Below are 25,357 nucleotides of genomic sequence, written 5' to 3' on the forward strand. Positions count from 1 at the left end.
GGTCCCGCTTATATGGGGAGTGTGACCTCCCACCACCTGATTGCGCTCCAGCCGCTGGAACGCAAAACGTCATTTCCGGGTAAACCGGAAGTGCGCGGCCGCGATGTAAAGCGGCGCTGATCGCTAAATAATGCGATCAGCCGGTGGCCAGTATTATGCAGAGGTGCCCAGACGATGAGCGCACCAGACTGGTGGCTCATGTTAATGTACGGGGTGCCGCTACGTGCATACGAAGGCGTGTAACGCCAGTGACACACAGCATCAGCCGGTGATTGGCTGGTGCGGGTCACATGTGTCAATATTGTGAAGCTGTCAAATGCTGGTAGAAAACCTCATATTGCATAGTGCTGCAAGCGGGACCCTAGACAACAGGCATACGGGGGGAACATGAGATGCATATCATACTGGATAAAGTATGTGGCCAGTGTTACAGACAATAGGCAGAAAAAACATGGAAAATATTCACCGCAGACACATGCCTGTAAATGACAAAGGTTTAAAGTTTAAGCATGGCGATGTGTCACCTTGGCGCATGCGCAGTGCAAGATATCTTGTGCATCGAGATGTCAATCAAGTTATATGGGGAGGGGCTCCATGTCCACCCCCAGATAGTGGGGCTATCATATCAAGCTGGCGCCATAGTAGATATATGTGTGATGAAATGGTAGGGGTTGGCTTTACTGTGCTCAGAATTGGATGCACCTGTATGAGCATATGAAAGTGCTAAATGGAATCAAAAGTTGGCAGGATTTGAATAAGGAAAAATAAAAGTAAAAATAAAAAATAAAAAATAAAAATAAAAGTATGGTGGGGCATGAATATAAAAATAGGGTGGGGCACCATGGTCCACTCTTATTAATAAGGGGTTTGTATAGGGTTGTAAAAAGCAACCGTGCCTATATTGTGTATGAGTGTGTCTATATCTAAGGGGAGGCCATGTAATGTGATACGGTCGTGATGATAAGTGTAAGGAGGGACAAAAATAAAGAAATGGTTACAAAGAGGATGTGCAAAATCAGACGAGACAGATCATCCAGGGTCTTGAACCGTTTATATGGAAAATGGAGGAGTGTATAAACGGTTCAAGACCCTGGATGATCTGTCTCGTCTGATTTTGCACATCCTCTTTGTAACCATTTCTTTATTTTTGTCCCTCCTTACACTTATCATCACGACCGTATCACATTACATGGCCTCCCCTTAGATATAGACACACTCATACACAATATAGGCACGGTTGCTTTTTACAACCCTATACAAACCCCTTATTAATAAGAGTGGACCATGGTGCCCCACCCTATTTTTATATTCATGCCCCACCATACTTTTATTTTTATTTTTTATTTTTTATTTTTACTTTTATTTTTCATTATTCAATATCCTGCCAACTTTTGATTCCATTTAGCACTTTCATATGCTCATACAGGTGCATCCAATTCTGAGCACAGTAAAGCCAACCCCTACCATTTCATCACACATATATCTACTATGGCGCCAGCTTGATATGATAGCCCCACTATCTGGGGGTGGACATGGAGCCCCTCCCCATATAACTTGATTGACATCTCGATGCACAAGATATCTTGCACTGCGCATGCGCCAAGGTGACACATCGCCATGCTTAAACTTTAAACCTTTGTCATTTACAGGCATGTGTCTGCGGTGAATATTTTCCACGTTTTTTCTGCCTATTGTCTGTAACACTGGCCACATACTTTATCCAGTATGATATGCATCTCATGTTCCCCCCGTATGCCTGTTGTCTAGGGTCCCGCTTGCAGCACTATGCAATATGAGGTTTTCTACCAGCATTTGACAGCTTCACAATATTGACACATGTGACCCGCACCAGCCAATCAGCGGCTGATGCTGTGTGTCACTGGCGTTACACGCCTTCGTATGCACGTAGCGGCACCCCCGTACATTAACATGAGCCACCAGTCTGGTACGCTCATCGTCTGGGCACCTCTGCATAATACTGGCCACCGGCTGATCGCATTATTTAGCGATCAGCGCCGCTTTACATCGCGGCCGCGCACTTCCGGTTTACCCGGAAATGACGTTTTGCGTTCCAGCGGCTGGAGCGCAATCAGGTGGTGGGAGGTCACACTCCCCATATAAGCGGGACCCGGAACAACGCTCATTTGTCCCTGTTTCGCTTCTAGTGCTGCTGCTGTGATTCTGACTGTACCTTGCTGCCTTGAGAATGGTCCTAAGGGACCGAAACGTCGGTAAGCGTGTACCTTATTAAAACTATCGGGACTTTGAACCTTATTAATACTTTGCTTAAGTCTGGTGAGTGCTGTTTTTCCCACCTTGGGAAAATTCTCTGTATACATATAGCTGGGTCCGTTTGAACTCGGCTACATATACGGCACCCCAGCGGTTAACTCCTTGAGGGTGAGAGTGCAGGTCTTTCTGTGTATATATATATATATATATATATATATATATATATATATATATATATATATATACAGATCCACAAAGCCTGCACTCGCACTTACACCTTTAGGCAGTGGGTGGGGTGCCTCAATGGAGCACGGGTGTGACCTGTGTCCAAATGTAAAACCAATATCTTACTGTTAGGTAAGACAAAAAGCACTCCCCACAATACTGTTTTTTGGGGCGAAAAAACAGAAAAAATCAACCAATGACAGATCAAAGCTAATGTGTTAAAGATATAATCCTTAGCTCCAACGTTTCGGTCACTAACCGTGACCTTTGTCAAGGAGTCTCTAAAGTCCAACAGCAATCGGTGGTGCCCATAAGAAGTGAGACAACAGGATATTTTCCAAGGCCCTGATCCCTTGGAAAATATCCTGTTGTCTCACTTCTTCCGGGCACCAACTGTAACTCTGTAATGGTTAAATTACACCATCCGTGGGTGTAACATTTCGTGGGTCCATAATGTTAAATCTGAAACTTAGAAAAAAAGAGAAAATACAGGTGTACACTCTAAACACTGCTTATCAGAATCCCTATAATAAACTCTGCAATATAACAGAGTACATCTGAGGTGCTTAGCAAGCTCCCCTCCCCCCTCCTCCCATAAATCTGGAACTTACTAGACAGAAGATGTAATTGTTTTTATAGGTACTAGAATTATTACTTTTACTCTTGACAGTGGTGCCTATAAAAAGGTTCAGATTACTGTGGTCCATGAGGAAATCTCTATTATTATATTATATTATTATTATTTTGAGTCCATCACTGTGCTCCAGACTTACAGTTTCTTTTTGTTAATCACTTTAACTGTATACTTGAGATTTTCATTGAACTCAGCCTTGAACTTCTTGTCTCTTTCCCATATTGTAAAAGCAATAAATCATTGTATCTCGAGTTCATGTGTGGCTAAAAGCATATCATTCGGTGAGTAATGTTCTTTCATCTTATTATCTGACCTTTCTCTTTATTGTTATCATTTTGGTTATTGAGCAATTATCCTTCACCATTGACAGTTGTTTACAAACAAGCAATATGTAACAATTTGTTGTACTACATGTTCTTAGCGCAGCGCTCTCTGCAAGCACTCAGTTACCTGCTTCAATGCGCAATATAATCTTTGTCTACCTCAGAAACTTTTGCAGGATGTTTATCAATGTCCCGGCGGTGGAAATCCCGGTGGTCAGAATGACAGCAGCGGCATCCCAACATTCAAAACAGATCTCCTTGAGTACTTTCACCATGATCCTAACCCTAACCAATTCCTTTCCAGAGCCTAATTCTAACCCACCCTTCCCACTGCCTAACCCTAACCCACCCTTCCCACAGTCTGACTAGATTGCTTAGAAAATGCCCATACATCACCCCAATGCGTTGATTTCACCCCGCGATTAATATCCAGCATGCTGGATAAATCAACTTAATCGCCAGTGAGGGACAGTGTTCTCATCGGAGAACACTGACCCTGACAGATCGCTCAGCACACATTGTTGGCACATCGCTGTGCAGCGATATGTTCCCAGAGATCTTGCTGAGCAATCTGAGTGATCTACATTGCTCAGATCACTCAGCAGCATCTTCCCCATGCTTAACTATAACTCAACAACTTACTGTCCGAATTCTAACCATTTGAATTTCAACCGCCGGGATCCTGACCGCAACCCACTTTTGCTGCCATTGAGCTTTGTGCTTTATGCAAAGCAAAATCGCTAAATCCAAACACAGATTTCTACATTCAAAGTCCTCAAAAGTCAAGCTGAACTTAATTTGATATAAAGCTACTAATATGAGTCTCATTTACACTGGGCTGTTAGTGGCACCTATACTTTATGATAGGTCTGGGAGGGTAAACTCACTCTATTCTCAGCCTGGTGCCTGGAACAGAATCCCTCAAGGAGCCATAAGTGGCAGGGTGGGCTGGCGCTATATATGTGTAAGGTAGACAGCACTGATGCAGACTTGATTGCACGGTGGCAATTATCAATGAACTGCACATGCGTACTAGCCGCAAGGCGCGTGCAGGACGTCCAGCTGCAACTTTTTCTGTTTGATGGCCGTACGCAAGGTGGTTGACACGCAGTGGGAGTGAGGGGGCAGGAATGGCCATTTCATTGGAGTGTCGAAATAAAACATTGGGAGTGACAGTTTAAATGTAGGTGTGCCTAAGCCTGTTAGCGGAGGGTTTGTATGGGCCTGTTTTTCATTGCGGTGTCAAGTAAGTCCTGGACTACGCGGCGTCTATGATCACTTGTGACCAGTGTAAAAATCATTCCATGGTGAGCCTGTTAGGAAGGAATTTGGACATATTCACTCCATGGTGCTGGGGAACAATTTCTACAATGTTATAACTTACCTGGGAATATTGCCCCTGGATCATGCAGGGACATTCCCGGGTTGGCCCCTTTCACACCAGCCTATTCCCTGCATTTTCTGGTGAGGGTGGAGAGATAGTGTGGGAGGTGTGGGGCTCCGTGTCTCCAAAGCGATGGGCAGCGGTGGGTGGGGGCAGCCAGCAGCTCCGTGTCCCCTCAGTGATGGGTTGCGATGAGTGGGGGGGTGGGGGGCGGCACCCGGCTGCTCCGTGTCCCCAGAACGACAGAGAACAATGGGTGGCAGCACAGCAGCAGGTCCCATCCAGGCCCGGGAAGCCGGGTAAGTACCTTTCACACCGGCCTGTATTTTGGCATGAGAACCTTTCACACCAGCGCTAGTCGCTGGTTGTTCCCAAGGGTGAAAGGGGTATAACATGGATTCATTTTATATGTCACTAGTCTTTTATATGCAATTTTAACTGTCCTTTTTAAATCGTAAAAATAGATAACAGGATGCAACATGCTGTATCACATGTATTACCAATATGACACATATATGTTTTCATGTTGAAATCCAGATATTTGATGTACTTTTCTAATTTGAACAACAGCTGTTTGTGATAAGCAATCTCTTCCACGGATCTTTAGGGGAGAGGTTATTTCTTTATTTTACTTGTAGGAGTAGGGAGGAAGAATTTTCAAAGCAAACATAGATGTGGAATTCCTGTCAAATAGCTGTAATAAAATGTTTACATTTGATAAAAGATGTTCCCGCAGATAGAGCCGTAATGTATCTGTCTGTTTTCCTTACATCGCCTGTGACTGCTACGAGGAAAGAAGGGTTCTGTGTCGCACATAATTTATGTTGACTTGTTTTGGCCATCGTACTACCTATGGAAACTAGTATGTTTTACATTAGACAGAAGTGTATTCAAATGATTTATTTGAAATGATTCACAACATATTGCAATTCCTTGATAAAACGTAGAACAAAACAGAGCGATATTATATATGACCTCGCGGTCACACATGTATGTTGAATGCTCCAATTATGCATTCTATAAACACGAGGAAATGTTTACAGTTGTGATTAATTATATGGCTGGCGCTACAGTCTTTCCGAATCAATGGAAAATATGTCTTATTTACCTGCCTATGACATGTTGTGTTGCACAAAAAAATACCAAATTCAAGTGGATTTAACCGCAAACGTTTTCTTTGCCAAATTGAAATAAGTGCACTGATATGTACCATATATATTACCCATATATTCAGAATCAGAGTCAACTTTATGGGTCAGGTATACTTGCGTATACTAGGAATTTGTTTCTGGGTTACAATGCTACAGCCAGGTAGGTAACAAGAAATGGGATAAATACAGACACCAGTGCTAATTTTCAGCAGAAACCAGCAGGAACTCAGTTCCCGAACCTCTAATTAAATAAGGACATCATCAGGAGCTGGGTTCCTGAACCTGTTCTGGGTCAAAATGGATTTTCCATAAGAAAAGTTTTATTTTAAAGTCACATGTGAGTGTCTTTGTTTCCAAATACAATATATACATCTCTCTTATACATCTCTCTCTCTCTATCTTAGTTTGGGCATCCAGTTATTTATTCATCATCTTTATGTTATTTGTGCCGATTATGAGCAATTTCAGGGCGCTGTGTCTGCTTTCACATTAGGATCTATCTGGCATAGTTGTGAGTGTTTGAGGGTTTTACAGAATGTCGACAAGGTCGCAATGACAAATGTGAAATGCCGACTTTTCTGCATGGACCAGCAGGGGAGAAATTGACATCACTGGGATGCATGAGTTTTTCAAGAACAATTACTGAAATTTACCATTTTTGACAGACTCATGTTTGCTGATGTTCTATGCTATCATATTTAATAGTGAGCAAGGTCAGTCGTGTATGAATTCTATAGTCTTGTCTGTGAGCATTGTGTTTGGAGAAGCCTGCCCAGATCATTCTGCTTTTTTTGTGTCTCAGTGTAAACAAAGTGTTAAAAATAAATGTGGCGTTCCCCTAGGGGTGGATTTAGGGGTCAGACCACCCCAATAGGCACAACATTTTTGGCCGGCCCCCCCCCCTTATATAGTTATATATATTTATTTCAAATTTACCTGTAGCCCACCTCAATATTTTTGAAAGCAGTCTGCTCACTGTATGGAGGACCCGGAGGGAGGGAGGCCGGGAGTGGGAGGATTAACTTTATTAACAGTGTCTCAATGACAGGTCTCTCTCACACTGACTGACCGACTGAGTGCAGGCCAGGCTCAGCTGCTGTACCCGCCCATTGCATACACAGCAGCCAATAGGCTATGTGTATACAGTAGCCAATGGGCGCTGACGGCAGTGAGCCTGAGCCCTTAGCTCAGCCATTCAACTCACCCAGCAAGCGGAGCCATCCTGGAAGCGCAGGGTAACCAACTCCAGATAAACGGTGATTTAATGTGCATGGCAGAGCGGGTGACAAGTGGCGCTGCCGCCGACATATGATGAATCATGTAGGCGGCGCCGCCGCTCGTCACTCACACTGCCCACCCGCTCTGCCAAGATGCTATTAGTTTAACAGAATGTCAGCCTGCCATGTCACCCATAAATGGTGCCGCCCTCACGGGCCTAGGCACAAATCCGGCCCTGGGTTCCCCCAAAAAAGTATAACTCGCACCGGGCTATTTGTGTCAGCCTTGGTCCTACAAATACAGGGAAATAATTGTGTAGGGATTCTTGTATTAAAAGAACCATTACAAGCTTAACAAGAGGAATTTTTCACCCTGTATTTCTAGGATTGTGGCTCATTGGGTCGACAGTAATTAGATTGGTTGTGTCAGGGTTGACACACAAAAAAAATGTTAACACAAGCAAAAGTATGATACTGAAAAGGTCAACACAAAATACATTTTAGTGTCAATGTCGACACCTGAGCACATGGACCCGGAACTATTGTACTGTGTCCCCTCTCATGGCTGGCTTTGCTCCCCATGCATTCTGCTCAGGGTCATTCCGCTGCTACTGCTGTGTTTGGCACACATTACTTTTTCCAATCATTGTCGGGAATTACTTATATTCCCACCAGCTAAGAACAGTTACCATCCTGAGATCTCCATCACTGTTGACAACTCGACAATCTACCCTACCCCACAAGCTCCTTGCCTAGTGGTCATCCTCGACTCTGAACTGTCCTTTGTTCCCCAAATTCAATCTGTCATCAAATCATGTTACATGCATCTAAAAAAACATATCCAAAATACGACCCTATCTCACACAAGACACTACTAAATCTCTTATCCGTGCACTCATTATATCCCGCATTGATTATTGCAATAGTCTCCTAACTGGTCTTCCCAAGAACAGACTCTCACCACTGCAATCCATTTTAAATGCTGCTGCTAGGCTGATCCTCCCAGCAAGACGCTCCTCCAGTCCCTCCATTGGTTACCTGTGTTTTTCCGTATTCAATATAAAACCCTTCTGCTAGCATATAAAGCTATTAACCATACTGCAGCAGCATATATCTCTTTACTTATCTCAAAATATCTCCCATCTCAATCAATCCGCTCTGCACAAGATCTGCGTCTCTCTTCTGCACGGATCACTAGCTCCCATTCACTATTACAGGACTTTCATCGGGCTGCTCCCATCCTATGGAATGCCCTTCCATGCACAATAAGACTCTCCACTAGCCTCCAAACTTCAAGCGTTCCCTGAAACTCATCTCTTCAGGCAAGCCTATCATATTTAAGTTCTACACGCATAACCCTCTGAGGCACTTATGTATTATATAGCTTCCCTTCTGGACCTACAAGCTATTTCCCTCCTATGTCCCTATAGATTGTAATCTTGCAGCAGGGCCCTCCTACCTCCAAGTCTGTCTGTTGTTACCCTGTTTATTTTATCTCTGTTTACAATTGTAAAGCGCAACGGAATCTGCTGCGCTATATAAGAAACTGTAAATAAATAAAATAAATAAATAGTCCACGTGGATGGTAAAGTATGAGAACTTCAAAAAATGTAAGAATTGTGAAACACCTCATTTCGATCTTTCATGTGTTCATGTGTTGATCATTGCCATGTCGATGTTTTGCTTGTGTTGCCCTATTGTGCATGTTGACCTTTCATGTTTTGACCATTGCCATGTTGATATCTTGCTTGTGTAGCCCTGTAGTCCATGTCGACCTAATGCATGTGGACCCATAGTCTGGATCTATTTTTAGGACCAGGGCATTCTCAAATAACCCAATGCTGGTTTTGCTTTTAGGGTGGACCCAAAATTTTACCCTGGGCCGGTAAAAACACTAAACGGATGCCTGGAAATCTCCGATCCCTGCTGCGATCCCCCCCTGCACCGCCGCCGGCCGCATCCCCCATAGGTTTCTATGGGGGATGCGAAGCTGCCCGATGTATCAACATCGGACAGCCCGGCATCGCACCCCTGGGTTATCGCCATTCTGATATGGCGATAGCCCTTTGTAGCCTATGGCTACACATCGCACTGCCGAGCAGGGCAGTGCAGTCAGAGAGGTCGGCGGGGGTCAGCGCATAACCTCACATGCGCAGACCCCCCGGCTTCCGGGTCAGGGCTTCGCAGGGACGGGCTCCTTTTGGAGCCCTGTCCCTGCGTCCCTATATTGATACATCTCGGCGGTATCAGATGATACCGCAATGCGATGCCCGGCGATGTCATCACGCCGGCATCACAATATAATAATAAATGCGCCCCTAAATGCTGAAAAAGTGTTTAATCATTTTCACTGGGAATATATGAGCCAGGTATTATCCAAGTTTGGATTCTGGGGGATATTCTTCACTGTATATATGCCCTTTATACTGACCCCAAAGCTTGAATGTTTAGTAATGGTTTTCTTTCCTATCCTGTCCAAATTTCTAATGGCACCAGACAGGATTTCTCCCTGTCACATTTAATAGTTGTGTTAGTCATTGAGCCCCTTGCCCAAATATTCATTTATCCTCAGAGTTCCCCCTCTCTCAGTCTGTAATACTTCCCATAAATTGTGTCTCTTTTCAGATGATGTTTTATTGTTGTATTGTATTGTAACCAAACCAGAGTCCTCATTGCTCTCCCTAAATAATATGCTAGATAGGCATATTATACTACATACTCCAAATGGAATACCACCAAATCTGATGCCCTTCCCATCAATATCTCTTCTACATGAAGACATGCTTCCCATTTATTTGGAAGAACTTCCTTGTTATATTTCTAATATTCAGAATGTACATACTATTAACTATGTCCCGTTACTGACTCATTTGACTTCCTTAGCTCCCTACAATTCCCTGTAAATTATTATATCATATGAGATGATTAATGCTTTCCTATGTGTAGAAATGTAAGACCGCCAGGTTGGCTTATACCTTTATGACTGGCCACAGGCTACACCACTGCTGGGGTCTCCCTCTTTTTTATTTCACTGGGTTTCATGAGGCCTCTTTGTTCTTTCAATTATGTGACTGCTTAACCTCATTTTAAGCCATTAATACATTAGTGCAACTTCTCTGAAGGGTCCTTTTGCATGTGATACTGTATATCACATGCGATCCCAGCAAGTGCTGCTGGAGGCAGTCTGATCCGACAGATCCTATGAGTAGCATTTGCGATCTAGGGGCTCAAAGCATTGGATCTAAAACACATGCAAAATTGCATAAATGTATGGCCTGCTTGGAACGTGCCCTTCTGAAGGATTTCTCTCTTCCTGATCTCCTTTGGCTGCCCGGCAACTCCAACCACAATCTCCATTATCTCCTTTACTTTTCTTGATACTCAGAAAGTTTGGGATATTAAACATTCGGTTGATTTTGTCCTTGCCCTCCCTATTAGGAATCTTTCTCTTTGAGCGTTAGACATATTGCTGCTCCATCTTCACATTTCTTATTGGGTGCGTTGGTGTATCTTATTGCACCAATCATACTGAAATTCATATTCATTTGTTTCATACATTAGATTGTATTTAATTCCTTCTAAGTGACACAGGTTATGGCTTGCAACATACACATTTGCTGGCATCTCTGTCTTTCCGATGGCACTATTTTTCATGTTTTTTGTGACTGCCTTGTTTTATGCCCATTCCCCTATACATAATATTTTAGGCCTCACATTAACCCTGGATCCCTCTTTAGCCCTTTTACATTGGTATCCTAGTAATGTACCAAAATCCGCCCATAATGTTCTTGGCCACATCCTAATATCTGTGAGAGCTACTAATGCTCAACATTGAAAATCTTCCCATCCCTCATTTGAGAAAGTTATATCCAAAACCCCATTTCGAAATGGAGACTAGAAGGATTCCAAATACTACAGTCCTTTCTTCCCACATTATGAAGTGGCTTCCGTGGCATGTATATATCATGGAAGGTACGGCTGTCCTCCTTTCATGTGCTATTTTGTGCAGCCCCTCTCTTCCTTTTAGTTTAAATGACCAACGGAGGATGCTTAATTTATATGCTGTTTCTGTTTACTGTGTGTCTGATGCCTTTGGATGACCTGTCTCTCCTATCTCTCCTATTTTTTTTGTATTATCTCAATAAAAACACACGCAGGTGACCATTTTGGCCATTGACCATTTTAAGGCATGTTTCTGTTCTCAGCTGCAATCATGTACATAGAGAAACATAGCAGCCGTGTTGCTACTGCCGCAGCCAGACCGCGTAGCCATAGGTAGACCCTATGAGTCGATGTTCCATATTACTGCATCATTGCTTTGAATGAGTATGCAATTGCAGGGCACTTTTATATATGCATTTGCATACAAACATGAATTACACCAACAGCCCCTGATTCAGTTGGAAATGTCTGATGGTTTCAGGGCCGCAGAACACATGTGCTGCGGTGCTACTTGGCCCTGGTCACAGTGTCCTGGATGCTGGAACATTATTGGAATGCTGTAGCCATTTTGGGAGGAAATGGGGAGCGTTTCTCAAAAAGAAGGGATTTAGGGGGAATGACAAAAGAAAAATCCCAATGTCTGCGCTAATATGCCATGAAGTGCAATATTACTGAATCACTGCCTCACACAGTTTAAATCGATTATTATTTTTAATGAATTTGTAAAAAGTATCAAAGTAGAATAAACATGTTTCACAATTTGAATCAATAACCTGTGAAGGTATTCGTGTCCCCTCGCGGGGCTCGCTGCGCTCACCACGCTTCGGGCTCGGTGGCTCGCTGCGCTCACCACACTTTCTATTCTCAACTCCACGCCACGATCGGAGAAGCCGGGAATGGGCGCACCCTGTGACTTTTGCATATTGTTGCATATATTTGTACTCAGTGGTGGTGCCAGTTGCGTCGACCTGTGAATCGGGCAAATTAATTGAAACGCAACTTCTGTTATTTTCCTCTGTGCAAAGTTTACAAATCCATGTGTTTATTTATTTTGTATGCAGGGTAAATATTGGCTGCTTTTCAATGTAGCCCAAAAGCTGGACATGTTTATTTTTACACTGCAATTTAGGGGTACATTTTCTAAAGCTTCTAAAAATGAAAAGAGGTGATGTTACCCATAATAACCAATCAGAATCTATCTATAAATTATTTATTGAACTTTAGAAAATGACAGAATAAATCTGATTGGTATATATTGCTTTTGAGCTTACCTTCCAACTCAGAATCAGCACCAGTGTGAGCGATACATTAGGATGTTTACTGAATGCGGTGAGAAAGAACAGAAAGATGAGAAAAGTAAAATACACATATAAAGAGGAGACAGATAAGCACACAGTAGTCTGGAAGGCCACAGTTACATACCTGGGAAGACAGATTGGGAGAGACTGGCACAGATATGGTTAAAACAGGGACACAATCAGAAGAAGGGCATAGACATCAAAAGACCAAAGAGGCTAGGCAGGGCTGCCACTAGGAATTTTGGGGCTCGGGACTGATCTCCAGTCTGCCCCCCCCCCTCCCCCTTGCGCAGTAGTCTGACCTTCCAGGGACAAAAGCAGCCATGCTGGGAACAGTGGAGTTGCCCACAGCAGATGAGCTGTCAGTGCAGGAGGTAGATTTCTTTGTACATATCTCGCAGTACAGAGGTAGCAGCCCTCTTCCTTGCAGGAAAAGGGTAGGTTTGGACCAAGACTCACTTAGTGAGGTTGGGCCAGGGGCGCCTGACAAGAGTTGTCCTCACCAAGCTGCTGCTCTAAAACAGGATAGTCAGTCCTGTGCGATACCAAAAATAGACAAAGAAAAGATGAGCAGCGCTATTAAACAAAAATAGCCAAATTGGTTAATCTATCACAATGATTTATTAACTAATAGACGTAAAAAGGTGGAATCCACCAGCAATGTTTAAAAATTGTTTTCATAAACAATTGGTTAATCAATACACAATAAAATGCTCACAAATCCTCACCCACCATGCAGTATTGATGTCTTGGAGAGTCTCGGATTTATATGTGCAAGAGGAAAAGCTTATTTCCCAAGCACTAGTCCAGGGGGAGAACCACTGTGTTGCAGATTTTGGATAGGAGTGGCCCAAATTGGCACAAATATCCAACTCCTTCTGCAACGTTGTTAGGGCAAAGTAATGTCCTCAACCTCCTGGTATGGCAATGAAGAAGCGATTTGTATCCAAATTCGGAAAATGGGGCAAAGTGTCCAAATGGAGATTCCCGGGTTTGTAATCCAGGACTGATGGTTGGGAGGGTGTAGCAAAAAGTCTTCTTACGTGTTTCGCTACAACTGGTAGCTTTATCAAAGGATAAAGCTACTCTTCCTTGCAGCGGCCGGCTCTCGCCAGGGGCGCGCGTGCACGAGACAGAAGAAGGGAATGGACACTGGTACAGACAGGAAAAGGGGACAGATAATACCACAGGCTGGTCAGAAAATAAGAAAGACTGGCACAGACAGATGAGAATGATATCCCATACAAAAAGGACAGCAGTACCTGTATATGTCTGTTTTAGCATTTAGTTCTTGCTCTTCATGGAACATGAGGGTGAGAAGCTCTGATGGGACTGGAGGAGGAGATATAGCTGACGTCACAGAGCCCACAGGAAATGTTACAGCATTGGCTAAGACTCATTCCTAGACCAGGTCAAAAGCAGACCAAATTACCACCTTGTGCCAACCCCACCCCAATTATGAAGTCAAGATGAGCAGGTCTGCTGTATAAGAAAGGAGCTAAATGCACAGAACATCTATACTACAGGATATCTTTTCCAGATAGACAAATGCTGGTGTCATGGGCGATTGATGGGGCCACCCCCTAGTTACTGGACCCTGGACTGTAGCACTGCTCACTCACTCATACAGCCTTAGGGGGGAATTTACTAAGATGTGTATTCTACTTCACATGTGATCTTGCTATTGGCAACCAATCAGATCCTGTCTACTATCATCTAGAGGGTGCTAAATAAATAAGAAGTAGATTCTGATTGGTTGCCCATAGCAAAATCACATGTGAAGTAGAATATACATCTTAGTAAATTTCCCCCTATGTCTTGACTCTTCATTAGATACTGCCCAGGGACATAAGGCTGTATGGCCTACCAGGGGCTTCCCATTGACCAGGATAACACAGACAGTAGGCATCAGCAAGCAAGATAGCTACTGTAGATGGCTAAACTACTTATGAATTAAAAAAGGTTTACACTTTTTGTTTTCTCAAATGCCGAGTGGCATCTGGTGCTTGCCTAATTTTTGCTGTGCCCATCTTTTTTATTTATTATTGTTTATTTATATGGTGCTATTATGTTATGCAGTGTCATGCAGAGAATATTTAATCATCCAGATCAGCCCTTGCTAGAAACTTCAGTTTAACACACACACACACATACACACACAGATACACAAACACACAGGCACGCACACATGCACATGTTATTTATTTATTTACAGTTTCGGTACTTGTTTCCTAGCACGGCGCCCATCGCATACTGTACTTAGTGGTGTGTGATGCGTGCGATGCGATATTCCCGTTAAATTAACAGGAGTGCTTGTACAATGAAATATCGCATAGCATTGCATGCCAGAAAATGGCATGTGATGTGATTCGATTTTTAATTGTACAAGCACCCTGATGGGTGCTTACAATGTTAAATGTACCCCCATTGTCAACATCACCCCCACTATCAACGCCAACCAGAAGTGTGGTAAGCGCAGCAAGCCCGCGAGGGGAAGCGGTACGCGTCCTCCGACCTTTTCATACCCCCACTATACACGTCGGCGTGGAGCTGATTTTAGATAGTGTGGCGAGCGCAGAGAGCCACCGAGCCCGAAGCATGGCGAGCGGACGCGGAATAAGAGTCCGAAGCTACATACATGTGAAGTAATACAATACATGTGAAGTAATCCGTGTTCCCTCGCGGGGCTCGCTGCGCTTGCCACACTTCGGGCTCGGTGCGCTCGCCACACTATCTAAAATCAACTCCACGACAACGTGGATAGTGGGGGTATGAAAAGGTCGGAGGACGCGTACCGCCGCCCCTCGCGGGCTCTCTGCGCTCGCCACGCTTCGGGTTGGCATTGATAGTGGGGGTTGCATTGACAATGGGAGTGCATTTAACATTGTAAGTACCCATCAGGGTGCTTGTACAATTAAAAATCGCATCGCATGTATCGCATGCATCGCATGCCGCTATATTGCGATGCGATTGTATAAGATGTACTATGATGAAAATCGGGGGCGCCGTGCTAGGCAACAAGTACCACAGTTTCTTATATTCTGTAGCGCAGCAGATTCTGTTGCACTTTACAATTGTACACAGAGATAAATCAAACTGGGTAACAACAGACAGACTTGGAGGTAAGAGGGCCCTGCTGCAAGCTTACAATCTATAGGCGCTCATGTGCGCTCGTGTTGATTTTTATAAGAAGCCAACTAACATACCAGTCTGTCTTATGAAGAACCTGGACCACATGTAGAAAGGCCACACAAGCCTGGGGTGAGTATACAAACTTGTTTATGGCCCTGATTGGAATTGATCCCAGAACTATAAGTTAGCAATGATAAGCCCGGTGACATACAGTATGGGAAATCATCTGTCACCATGTTGTTCCTTAGCCAACAGTTTCAGATATATGTCAAAAATAGATCTTAGTTCAGTCTAATGTGGTGAACAGAGGCCTTCTTTAATGCACCAATGTAAGCATTACAATACAATGTGCAACATTTAGAAGTCATCGTCAAGTTCTGTCACTCCTCATTGATGGGTTTTATTGACAGTGCCTCAACCACACACAGCACTAAGCCAATAAAAATAGGTGCAAGGTGCGAGGTTTAAAAACTTTTCCTCACATCGTGTAAGTAGCAATTATTGTGCCTTCTCTGGACTCTGGCTGGCTGCATAAAGAAGTAAAATCGTGATGACAGTTTCTGTCATTACCATGTATGTTTCTGTCTGGAGCTTGTGCCATTTACAGTAGAAGTTGATTCTAATGAAGATAATTTGGTCTTTTAAGAGCCAAAATTCACATCTGTAGGTGATTTATTCCTCATTTAAACTCCTCTTCTGTTTTCCCTACTTAGGTAAGACATGCTCGCTAAAAAGATAAATATGAGCGCGGGAGGGAGGGTGCAAGAGTTCACAAGCGGGAAAAAAATGTGAAATCATCTGTCATTCTCTAAGAAAAATATATGAAGAGAAAAAGCACACATATACACGTAAACTGGCTATACATAAATGATGTATAAGCAATGGAGGTCTGTATTTCAGTTCGGTTCTGTTTTCATTATTTAATTTTTTTCACTATTGTATGTTTTATCATAAAATGAGCAACAAAAAGAAATAGACTTGGTCTGTTTAAATAGCAATTCACCAGTTTGCCAAGAAGGCTTTGAACCTTTCACAAATGAGAGCTCTGGAGCTGGTTGTCTGCGGCAAACATTTTTTTGATTGTGTTCCCCAAGTTCTGCTAAAGTGACTTTGAGCAGGGATATTGTTGTAGGCAACACTGAAAACGATTGAAGACGTGCCAGTGGCTGTTTGATTGTACCTTTGTGTGGACATGTGACAAATAGGAATAAAACTACGGACACAAGTGAGCCGTGAAAACAAATTCATTTTTATAATAATTTTTGGGCCAGAATCAATAAAACGTTAGAAATGTAAAATATAAAACACAAATGACATCTAAAATATACACCTTTTGTATATGTTATAAATGTAAGAAATGTATAATATCTCTCTCTCTCTACAGTGTACAGTATATATATATATAAATATATATATATATATATATATATATATATATATATATGCGTGTGTGTGTCTTTGCTCCCATATCGAGCATTATTTGGTAATATTTACTCCCATAGCACCATATCCACTTGGGATTCTTTAACAAATTACCAATAAGTGCCCTTTTACTAACTTTTTAATCTCTAGTATAAATCATATTCATAATCATGACAAGGGAAATATACAAAGGACTGGGCCAAGAGAGGGAGCCCCTTTGCTGATTATTTTTTAAGTAAATAGAATGGGTTGGCACACATTTAACTCTCCTGCTGCCATGGTGGTCTGCTATAGCTTGTACGGTACCGAGTCTCCACTGCTTAAACTGTAAAAACCATAAATTGATGGACCACAAAGTATAAAAATCACTGTTTAACTCTTACTAATCATATAAATTTTTTTTATCTTTTATCATTATCATTGTTCTCAACGCCTGCACAAATTATACCCAAATGTAAAAATATTACTTGTTTGCCACAAAACATTTAATTTATATAGCAATGCAAAATGTAGCAATGCAGTAGAAATGTAAATGACTGACATTTAAACCTAAAATTGGCAATAAATACAATGAAGTCTAAGTATTTTGCTATATTTAATATGTAAAGTACTGAGAATTACTCATATAATAATGACTACTGGAAAAATAATGATAATAATAATAATAATAATAATAATAATAATAATAATAATAATAATAATAATAATACAGTACTGAAAAAGATTACTTTAAGAAATGAAAATTGCTATACTATTTAAATTGCTGAATAAATAATAATAGTTGCACTTACTAAAATAACTATTACTTTAATGTAGTTATATAACTTATATAAGTATATACGTATCAATATAAACCACCAGATTATTTTAATTGTTAAGTTTGTTTATATAATTTTTTATGTTTATTCATGCATTTATCAGTTTTATGTGTAAGATTTTAAGCCATTTTTGCATCATACTAGTAATAGAACCGAAGAAATTGATTACTGAATGAATGAGTGAAAGTGAAATATTATACAACTAAATGGTAAAAGCACTAAAATTAGAGCACATTTTTTTTATTATTTACCTTTTAATTAATTATATACATTTATTTGTTCACACTAAAAATAAATGGAAAACATGTATACAGTTTTAATATTTAATTATTTAATATATATTTTCCCAAAGGTTCTTTAATAAATAATTTGATAACATAATAAAACAATTAGTGTAGTCAATGTTATAACAATAGTTAATATTTTTGTTCAAATGTAAGCAAATAACATTTTATATATCTGTCATATGCATACTGTACTTACTGTTTTTATTTAACTTCATATGCAATGGCACATGTTAAAAAGCTATTATACAGTAGATGACAGAAATAGTTAAAATATATTGCTGCAAACTACTATCAAATGTACATTAAGGTAAATACAGTATTACTGACATCTATTTTATCTATTCAACAACATTAGTGAAAAAGCATGTATACAAACATATCTAAACTTCCATTTCTTTTATTTGGAAGCCTATTAAAAATGCTACATCTTTAGTTGCATTATTTGTTTAAAATATTAAATCAGTTTTTTGTACCTGTGATATATCATACCTATTATTTTTTTGTAGGATTACTTTAAATTGCTTATTTTTATTCAAATAATTTTTTTTAGATATTTAATTATTTTTGTAAATAAAATAAAAAATGCTTCTTAGGTAAACTAATTATATTTCAATTTCTCCAAATGTAATAAATCACTATTCTGTATTTACTGTACTAAATATTAAGCTGACATTGAACACCAATCATTTCTATTAATATAATGAAAATAATAAACAGCCAATTAATTAATTGCCAAATTAGACCAATTGATAATCACATAATCAAATAAGTATATGTATTATATAAGTGTGACATATGTCCTAATTTATGATTTCAATCATGCAAAACAGTATACATTGTGAATCCTCTCAGTCATATGTTGATATTTACTTACCTAAGTTCTCTTCATCAAACCTGGTAATCATTAATGACATTCTGTATAGTGATTAAGAATTAAGTCAAATATGATTTTGTGCTGTTTAACTTTATTATGGTAAGTATGGTGGAATGGATCAGTGATCTGTTTGGGTGGAGGTGGACATGCCACCTGTAGGAAAAAAGGTAAACTGTATAACTACCCAAATAGACCATGCATGGCTTTAAAAACCACTGTTATTAATTAATTACTACATTAAAATGATATATATATATATATATATATATATATATATATAAAAATTCTGTAATTCTATTTTTTCATGACATTATATATTCTCATGAAAAAAGCTGTAATTCAAATAAAAACATATTTTAATTTAATTATTTATGGTACATTGTTTAAGTAAGTATAGTCACTAAGTATTGTTTAATGTATAAAGTTAGCAAAATAATTTGCGTTAAGATGTCAGTGTTGTTATCATCTTATAGAATAAACGCTTCATAGTTATGTGGTATGAAATGTTTTTTTTTCATTTTGTTGCATAGTTTATTGTATAGTTGTATACTAAAATATGTCTGTATAATACTGTTATGTAAGAATCAGTGGTTTGGCTATTGCATCATAGTAGTTATATTAATGTCAGTGAAAAGAAAAAAAATTGGTAAAAAATCTATTATAAATTGTTAAGTAGGTTATAATTGGGGCAACCTCCTTAGTGAAATTAATATTATACTCTCGTTTTCCTTTTCTCTCTTTATTGAGATGCTATATACTTTCATTGAGATTCAGTCAAATGAAAATATAGTACATTTATCAAAAGTACTAAATTAATCTTCAAGTTTCTTAGAAATCTGCTACAATTACACTTATATACAGTGATTTTATTTTAATAGTTGAGATTTTGAAAGAGGTAATTACAGTACTGTGAACAATAATTTTCGCAATTACAGTTACAAGCACTAAGTGAATAAAGTATGTAGAAAAATGCCAATTGTACCTTAAATACTTTTATGGTGAGGCTCACAAAAATCTAGCTAAAGTATTTACTTATTCATTACAATAGTAAAAATAGAGAGGCAGGAGTGAGTATTTATAATTAGAGAATGCTCATGATGAATATTACATTTTTTTTTTAGCTATGGTTGGAATTAAAAAAACATGAATCAAATCGGGACAAAAATAAGTGAAAGGCAGATGTATTGTTCTTTTATTTCTATGCAGTGTTATCTATCTATCTATCTATCTATCTATCTATCTATCTATCTATTTATCTATCTAGTAAATGTGTAAACATGTGAGTGCATGTGAGTTTGTATAAGTGGAGTGAATGTGATTTGCTAAAGGTGCAACTTTCTGCCAATTTGGATAATCTGTGCTCACATCCAACCGACCAGTGAGATTAGGAAAATGTAAAAGTTTAATTATCCTGTTTTTCCTTTTTGCTAAGCTGATTGGATGTGAACACATGTCCGCCAAGTTGAGGAAAATGTACTCAGTTGGCAAATTTCTACTGCCTGCATATAAAAATGCTTATTAGGTGGGACATTACAAGACTAGATGTTATCTGTTGATATTTGGTAAAGTGATCTGACAACAGTTATCTACACCTCGAATCTAGAAACACTTCAATGCACTTTGCACACACTTATAGCACAGTTACTCTCCTTGCAGCTATTTACCTGTTGGCACTGCAAGTAGTGTATTTATTTCTGTAGAATGCAAGGAATTTTAAGCCATTGCATGCTATTTCACAATGGGTAGAGTTTATTGAACTCATAAACTCATGTTTGTTTCTCAAGTGTCGACAAAGTTTTAAACTGTTGAACAGGTGAGGTTTAGACCTAATTGAGTCCACTAAAATATTGCATCATGTGTCAAGGATTAACAAGGACGTTCTAGGCAGGGTGGCTGGGGAAGTGTGGTGTGTTTTCTACTACAGTAAGCAAGAGGAATTCATGGCAAAAAGTGTGTGAAAAGCTATACATAAAAAGGAAATTCAGCAATTATTCTCAAAAATGGAAATAAAATCAATAAATAAAATAAAGTTTTAGAAATAATTACATAAAATGTTTGGAATTGTATTGATTTTGAAGTAAAATACTTTAATTATTCGTATTTAATATCCTGAAACAATTTTTTGAGCAACAATGCACATTTCATTTGTAGAAAACAATGACTGCAAAATATAGTTTGATTATTTTTTTTTAAGTATGTAATTACAAAATAAAAATGTGTTCATTATTACCAGACTTTCCTGTCATAATCATGTTATTTGTATTATTTTTGTATGCATTTAGGTATTTTGTTCCATCTGTAATGACTGGTCTCAACAATCTTCACATAATATTTTTCTTTTGCCTGATATTGCAATTTATAATTAATCATGCCTGTCACAGTGTATATTATCATTAGGGAGGTGTCAATTTGCTGATGTGTTTTTATTGTATGTGCTGTTAATACAATATTAAACTCAGACACTATACACTATATCATAATATTTATTTTATTTTTATGCACTCACAATTTTACTAAATTGTCTTACGTAACGTTCTTTATAAATTATCTTTAATTTTTTATAAAATGTAATTGTAATTCTGGCCTATTTAAAAACATATGCAATTATTAGGAGACAGTTCTATTAGCCACAAGTTTCTGTAGTGTTCTTACGATTTATGTGTCGCTGTGATGTGTAGGTGCTGATTACTTAATAACTTGTTTCATTCCATCATTTTTGCTTCCTATAGGTTTGGCGCAATTAGCAATTTATCATAACTCTAATTCCTGTAATTAACACAGAACCACAATACACAATGCTCTTAACTGAATTACCCCCTTAATGATGACTTTTTTAATAGCCAAAGTAGACCATAATTTGAACTGTCTTCAACAAAACAGTGCCCCACTGTGGTCACATTTGGCTTGCTTGTGTTTGCTTTAGAGGTGTTTTTAAACTCAGCACAAAGTGCCAGCCTGACAATGCTGTCACTCGGCAATTAGTGAATACATACAGTAGGGTTCATTCTCATAAACATGGGTTCAGAAACACAAAATAGGCTGCCTCGCTGCCACTTTCATTTCCATTTTTATTATATTTTATTGCAGCTTTCTACCTAGAATAAAAAAAAGGGTTCGACATACGAATAATGAACATCCATAAGAAATAATAATGACTTATATAATCTTCCTCAGACACTATTCTTTGTTAGATTGTGTGCAATATTAGGAGCGTTGAAAGATTGTTATTAGAGTAGTACTTGGCTTTGTTAGCCTAATTTGATTAGATTGCAAGCATTTAAGTCTAAGGTTAGGAATGGCGTGTATACGTGTGGTCTCTTTCTATACAGAATATATTACAATTAGGCCACAATAACTAGTTATGAGGTCTTTAACTGAATGTATAAGGAGAAAACAGCTGGAGTCTTTTTTTTGGGGGGATTGTTCTCTTTTCCCTTATATAAATGGCGGTTTATGTCCTGATTAATCTCACAGGCTAGACAATAGATGTGTATTTCTTTATGTCTGTTGTTATGCAGGTCAGTATGTTCTACATTGTTTGATGAGGTCATTGTGATGGCTATTGAAAGATTACATATACTTCCAGTAACTGCCAAATGAGGAAAATCTCAATGTATTGAATAATATGGATGCTCTATGTATCGTCCAGTAAATTTACAAATAAAAACCCAAAGTGTTTCCCAATTGACCATTTCAGCGTACAGGGCATAGAGGACTTCGATGTGGTGCTTGAATAATATTTGAGTAAATAAAGTTTGAATCTGGGCAGTAGACATAAGCCTGTTTGCCAGTGTACTTCAGTGATGGGTGGCCGCCAGACTTCCGCCGGCTGCCAGCACAATATAAATATCAATGAGAACAACTGGCTTCTGCATAACATGGTCTCCGTTCTACAACATTGGGGATTATGGGGAGGAGGTGTGGAAGTAGTGCGGTTTTATCTGCACCACATAGTCTCCCTCTATCCTTTGAGGTCAGGCAAAAGGTAGAACATTTTAGTGAGTGGTTTCATATGGTGGAATTTTGGAGTAAATGTGCGGGCATGGGGCATGTCATGGCAACTTTGAAGTCTAAGAGGGCAATGCAACGGTCCCTCCCCCCCACACTGCTGCCACTAGATAGAGCCCAATGGAGCAATTAAATTGTTACTCTGTTTGGGCGTGATTCTGTAGGTGGGGGACATATTTTTTCACACAGCCGTAGCAAGAAGAACCCACACACCTGCGTGCCAGCGCAGGATCATGCACTGTCCGTGCAAACACCCTCCGTGTTTTTTTCCTTTCGCAACTCAGACCATACACACGCAGCCAAACCATCCTCCACACTATAGTTGATTACACCAATTCGCTCACTTCATTGTGTTTATAGCAAGTCATTTTCTAAATGAGTGGTCATTAACAATTAGCAATGAAGCGTTTTTTAGATGGATGTGTTTTTTTTTTAATGTATTATTCCACAACTACATTTAAATATATGTATCCTAAAATGTCCTGGATATGAATGTCAAAAACACATCAGTGCCTTTATTATATTAAATGTGTGTATATATGAAAATAAGTGTACTTTTTAATGTATACTCGCATGTTTCAATGTTTAAGTATTTTTAAATGTTGCTAAAATAAAGATACACTCTTAAAGCAGGCATGCCCTTGATATTGTATTTATTTGCTATGTCAGTTTAGTGTAATATGCAATCGGTTCATTGCAATGTATTCTGTTGCACATACATGTACAGGGTTAATTTGTGTCCCTGTATATGTGTGTACTTTTAAACATGCCTACGATAGAATTGCATATATGACATAGCATTATTTCATAATAATATTGTGGCCATGTGTCACTGTGTTGTGTGAACCAGTGTATGTGCTAAATAAATAGTTTTGTAATAAATTACCACTATGCCCTTATTTGGCCACATAAAACACTAACACCAAAAAAAACCAACAAAACACACCCATACCCTACACCAACATGGACTCATTAACAAGCACTTTTATGCAGACACACACAAATACTAACACACATGTATACACATGTTTGTCAATGTGTGGGTCTATTTATGTGTGCACATTTTAGCATGTAATGCAAAGTGTTGCGAATATGAAATTTCTAGTTATTACATATGTACTAACAGTAGCAAGTTTTTAGACACAACACTGGTCTAAAAATGCATGAGAACACAGATGTGTGTAGTATCAGCACACCATCATGGTTGTGTTTGTTAAGGACTATGACAGCTGACACATGTCAACTTGTGATTCTGCATAGTTGCCTACCCTCCTGCATTCTGCAGGAGACTCCCTGAAATAACAACAATCTCCCTCTCTCCCTCATTAGTCTAGTAATCTCCCTCATTTCACCTAGCCCATTTTAGACTGTTACATTTTTGGGTAAAAAAGGAATGAGAGATAGATACATTTACATTGAAAAATCAGCACCATTTCCCAGCACTTTAGCAAGTATAGTAACTCTTACTAGATGCTTTGGGGCTCATCTACATTTGGATATCATATAAGTCATTTTAAAAGATCCCCCTTAGATGTAGCAGTACACACCCACGCTTCTAGGTGCCATGTTCACAATCTCTTTTCACAATCTCTCCATATATGGAACTAGACACGCCCTTTGGGTGCAGCATGACACACACCCTCAATGGGCCGCTGTGCAAAATTCTATTACCAACTATAATCTCCCTGAAACTAGTTTCAAAAGTGGGTAAGTTTGGATTCTGTCTACATTAATTAAAATTCACATTAACATTGTGTGTTGACATTAATCAAGCAGATTGTGTGATGGTACATAAGAGCTATTTAAAAGGCTGATGCAAGTGTGGTTTAAACAAATGACACATATATGTGGGTTAAGAGAGTGTATAGGTTTAGCATGTTTGCCACAATGATTGTCAGCCATTAAGCCCATACACGGTCCGTTTAACAGATCCGTTTGGGACTGAATAGTACACATCGCATTGCATTGCATGCCTTGTGCATGCAGTGTGCATGCAATGCGAAGCTATGTGATGAACAGCTAGTACAAAAAGTATGTGCAGCATATACTTTTTGTACCGTACGATGAGATGCGCGGGAGCGCGCATCTCATAGTACAGAACGGATGGTCCGGGAACGGACCATCTATGGGCAGCTTTAGAGTGATTTAGTAGTCATGTTTCCACATATAAATGTCCACATGAACACAGCAACTGTTTGTTAAGCGACTGATATTAAGTTGTGGCATATCCGCACACACATATATATTAGATATGAAGCATGTAAGGGATAAATGTGTGAGCTACAAAAATGTGCTTACCGTGGCCCTGCATTAGGTAGATGTGGTGAGATAATTGGTTAATTAGAAATACTTGTATGCTGCATGGGTGAGTATTGTGTGCAGGTGCATGTATTTTAGCTATTGTGCATGA

This window comes from Crinia signifera, chromosome 1 (genome assembly GCF_055691185.1).
Source record: "Crinia signifera chromosome 1, ASM5569118v1, whole genome shotgun sequence".
NCBI lineage: Eukaryota > Metazoa > Chordata > Amphibia > Anura > Myobatrachidae > Crinia > Crinia signifera.